The following is a 5,107-nucleotide window of genomic DNA, read 5'->3' as shown; positions in this document are numbered from 1 at the left end:
TGAACTTGCAAGCCGGTCTCTCCTTGGTAAAGCAGCAGACCAAACTGAATTGAAAAAGGTTTCGATTTGTGACGAAGGGAAACCGGCTCGTAAATCAAACAGATATCCAAATCAGATTTTACTCCACCCCGAAACGATCACGTCCTGCATAGTACCCCGTTGTAAGCTGCCAACAGAACGGACCGTGCATGCCTGGCCCACCGCACACAGTGAACGCGATTTTGGTCTGGATTTCTTCGATTATTACAGGTAGCACAATTTTTTTTTGCATATCGGGCTGCGAATCAGTGGACTTGTCGTCGGAGTATTCTCTAGTGCCTATCCGAAGCATATACCCTAGGTTCAATAGAGTACAGTATACTGTATGAAAAGAAAGTTTTACAAGCTCCAAAAGTCAATGATCCAGCCCTAGCTAGACTCTGTTGCACGGCCGGGCTACAATGGAATGACTAGTTACCTGCGTCCTGCATGCATGCATGCCTGAATACAGCTGGCCTGTTGCGCCTTCGCTAAACGGTCTGGGTCGCCCTAGGGTGTACTAGTATAGCTAACTAGGCAGCCAAGACCAGGAGGCTCCTTCCAACCCAGTTCCAACGAGTCAGAAGAGAATGTGTTTTCAAGACTTGACTTGCCCGAAGAAAAAGAGGAGAGAGAACCCTCTGTATTTTCCATCTTTCCTTCCTATGGGACCGTCCACCAACCTTAAACTTAGGAGATGAGTAGATTGAACTTCAAGTTCCTCGCACATCAGATCAAATACTTCCCGGTTTTCCTTTCAGAATCATGACCGTCGACACGTACGCACAAGCATATGATCGATCTTACAGGACATCGATCGAACAGCTACTGACTCATGGCAAACCCATCTCTATATAATCAACTAAAAAAATCATGCCGAATTGATCCGTGCAATTATTCCGTGTACTCCAGAGAGGTAACCATTTTGCATGGACCAGCGCCCACAAGCACATCCATCCAAAGATCACTTTGCTCCTGGGGCACACAGTCCAATTTAGACTGCCAATCCTGGTGCAATCTTTTAGTAATTTTTTAGATTTGCTACTAGTAGTTAATTTCTCCCTCCCACTATGCATCCTCGAAAAGGCTTCTCGAGCTATCTGCCCCTCGATCCCCACTGCACCTGGCCAAAAGCCTGTGTGCACGTTGCCGCGCTGCTAGCTGCTGCCACCACACACCATGCACTAGCAAGTGTGTGAGTGCAACACTGAGAGGTGAGAAGACATCACCTCCCAAATTAACAACAACGATGGCCATGCGTGCACGCCCTCAAAGCCTCTCGTCTGCGCAAGTTGTTGCAGCGGCAATGCCGATGCCAATGCCAATGCCGACGGCCATACAACAAACAAATGAAACACTCCATCGGCTAGCTAGCTCCACTACCATCTATCGCCTGTCCTGTCCCCCTCTTGTCTGCCTCTGGGGGATCCCAATGCTTCCATCGTTTGGACTACGGATCATTGCCTGCACTCACTGGACAAGAAAATGTCACCTCCACTGGCCTGGCTGCTGGCCACTGCCGCACTCTACCTCTACCTATATCTATCTGGGATCGTCTTTGCATGTATTGGGTCGTAGTGCCTGGTAGGCCTACACCAAAGCCAGTAGCAAAGCGGTGAGACCGATACGTCCACATATAGGCTACTACTCCCATGGCTCCACAGGCTTGGGGGTTGGGGGATTAAAGTGGTACGGAACGGCCAATCAGGCTGCATTTAGCCAGGTGGCTGTACGAGTTTCAGGGTGCAAATTAACCGGTGCACCAAAACTGGAGGAAATAAGCTGATCCATGATCCGGTGCTCCTCGTCTTTGCGCCGGCGAGAATCCGGTAGCCATCATGCATTCCTGGCGTCACGGCGCAGGTTTGTGTGTCGGCTGATCGTTATGTTAATCAATGGACGCCTGGGATTATTTACATATGGTACTACCTAGCTTTACGCGTGGTCATCAACTGTATCTGCACAACGCGAAAAGCATTTCCCGGAAACGAATCTATCTGTGGAAGGGACAAAGGAAAATGAAAGGAAATGCTTGGCAGATATGCCTAAAATGAGGAGTACTGTCATCCTGTGGAGAAACTCCAAATATTCCGATGGAAAATAATCTCGCTTGATGTGGAAGTCCATCATCCGTGTAAATGCTCTAGTGTTTCTGCCCGAAAATATAATTGTGGAAAAGCGTACGTGTGGGTGTTTGTTTGCTCACTCCACGCCAGGACAACAATAGTGGTTATCACATAACACGTCTACTTTTTTTTAATTTGCGGGCAACACGTCTACTTTTTAAAGAAACTTTGACATCAGTCACGTCCCCAACATCCTCCAAGCCCAAGGTATCTGATCCTTGCTGCTGATGGTGAAAACATTTATGCCCACTGAAGCACATAATAAGCGTCTAGTGCAAATGGAACAGACTTGCATCACGTCTTTCTTTGCACGTATGTCAACACCAGGTACGCATTCCATCACGGCTGCACAAGCAAGCGGCAACAGGATTTGATTGACGGAAACGTGAGAAACCCTGCCATGGAAACCAACCCCCGGGAAGCAAGAACTAATGGAAAGTGACAGTAACTGGAGCCCGGTGTGTGGAGAGGTAGAGGCTTTGGGACTTGGATTTTGTTTGACACAATTTTACAAACGTTGTCAATTCAGTATCAAGCTAATGGAGAGTGCCTTTGAGCTTTTGACACAAGAATGACCCCGTTTTACCCATTGTCTTAGCTGTTGACAAGTTGGATTGGGCCGTCCTATCTCACTCACAACGTGGCCCATTCTTGTGTGTGAAATAATAATTGGTGGTACAAGCACCAGTCCAGCCATGTCATCATGTCGAGCGACAGATGCAGTAAATTGATTCACAAGCATGACTCATATCGCTTGTTCTCTCTGATTCTTTTCCTGTCAGACATCACCCTCATTCGGTGTTCGTCTACCAAGAAGAGAAAGAGGGTTAGCTGTTCCAGTGGGGAAAGATTCTACACGGGGATGTGTCAAGTATTCCTGTTGCACCTAGTCCCATTCTGCAGCTTAAAAGCGCACATTGTCAAGAAAAAAAGAAGCGGAAAAAAGGGAGGCGCATCTGTGCAGTGGTATGATTATCCGATCAGAAATATGCTCCATGAGACACTAGTTAACTTGCTAAACTGCTACTGAAGAAATTGTTTAAGTCTGGCACCGCTCAAGGAAGGACGGTTAATTAAACAAACAGCTAGCTCGATCCAGGACAAAGTTGAGCATGTTCACAACCCAAAGAATTAGGCTAGATTGCCCTACTATCACCTAATACTTTGGCCTCTAATGACAATTAATCAATCCGGGGGCGCCTGCCCTCTCAAGAGCGACCGATAATCACACCCAGAATCTTTAATTTCGCAAACTATTCACAGATCAGCATATACATAATCAAGATTTTGAACGCTATCTCGGACACATCTGTAGACAGCAGTGACCGAGCGCCAAGTGTTCTGGGGCGAGCATAATTACAGAAGACTGGCATCGTCACGGACAATAGAAAATCTTGTACTGCTCGGAGTATACCAAAAGCAAAGCACCGAAAAACTGACGTGGTCGAGTGTTTGGACTCCAGGGTTTCCGCGTCCTTTTCCGGGCACCCAATGATGGCGCCGATGGAAGGAAGAACGGGGGTGTCGATCAAAGCAGCTTGGGCACCTGCCCATGATGCACACGGCTCCAAAGGGCAAAAGGATCGATGAGGCCATGATGAGAATGGGGCTTGGGGGCTTGCGATCGAGCTGATGGAGGCTCCGCGCCAAAATGGCCCAGACCCAAGGCGTGCACATGCGCCGTTAGGCGCGGCTGATCGGGCAATCTGATCGGTTTCTTTGGACCAGTAAGGTGAAGGAGAGAACGATGCTTGAAGCGTCTCGAAATGATGTTTTGGAGCACTTATTCAGAATCAGGTTTAGATCATGTCACATACTACTGGTCACTGTTGGAGAAGACGATTCGATTGAAATTGTAGACGCATTAAGATACGCCGCGGATCTCTCGCGTGTCGTCGAAGGAAAGGAGCGAGATTTTGCAGTTTCTGGCCAACATTGATCCGATACATATCTGTGCTTTCCGCTTAGACAGTTGACGTGTACTAGTGGTGCCCAACTGCTGATTCTGAATCATCGGAAAAAAGAAAAAAAAAAAAGACAAGGCTTCCGTCGACGGTTGGTTTAGGATCGAACGGCTCAGATGTGACTCGATCTCGTGCCGCTTTGCTACAGAAAAAAAAAACACGCACAAGACTACAGGAGTATTGGGGTCCCCGGACGACCTCGACAGGGCCTGGCGCGTGTGGACGAACATTCGTGTGGTGGGCGCGGCCGGGTTCCCTCGTGCTAGCTGCTCTGCTAGAAATCAAGAAGAGCTGTGTTCCATTTCCCGCTGTTCCGTGATGGCTTCGCGGAACGGACGGGGGCGCACGGCCAGCCCAGCCAGCCAGCCAGCCTCGCCGGGGGCCCAACAACTGGCTGGCCGCATGGGCGACGGGATCCCGTTCCCCGGCCGCCTGGGCTCGGACTTCGCCACCAACCAAACGAGGCAGCACAGCGAGCACGAACGATACGTACGTACACTGCTACTGCTACTACGGTGTGGCCATCCTAGCATGGGGGAACTCAGGAGCCATGCCACTATTGGCCGTGAAACTATTGCCTTGTCAAACAAAGCAAGGGCCTTGCACGAGTAGTAGCATCAGCAGCACGTACACTGTGGACTGATCGTTGATCGATCGGGGCCAATCATGGCGCTCATAATTAACAAGAGTTTGGCCGGATACCGGTGGAGCCTGCCGCTGAACCATCCCCTTCCGAGAAGCTCAGTCTCATTCCCATTGCTAAGCTGTTTCTCTTTCACCTTTGATGCGGTTCTCGGAGGAACAGGCTGGTGCGTGTGTAGCAGGGGAGTGCATGCACTACTTGCTTTGCCACGAGCGACTAAACAAATGCCCGCAATTTTGACCTTTGGGGTTTCCGGGGGGGATATTTTTCACCGGGCTTTAGGACGCAAAAGAAGGCAGAACAGGGTCCCCTACGCTTTTATTTAAGGTTTTGGAAACCTGGAAAAGGCTCGTGGA

Source organism: Brachypodium distachyon, chromosome 2 (genome assembly GCF_000005505.3).
Source record: "Brachypodium distachyon strain Bd21 chromosome 2, Brachypodium_distachyon_v3.0, whole genome shotgun sequence".
Taxonomy (NCBI): Eukaryota; Viridiplantae; Streptophyta; class Magnoliopsida; order Poales; family Poaceae; genus Brachypodium; species Brachypodium distachyon.
Note: the sequence above shows the minus strand (reverse complement) of the source record.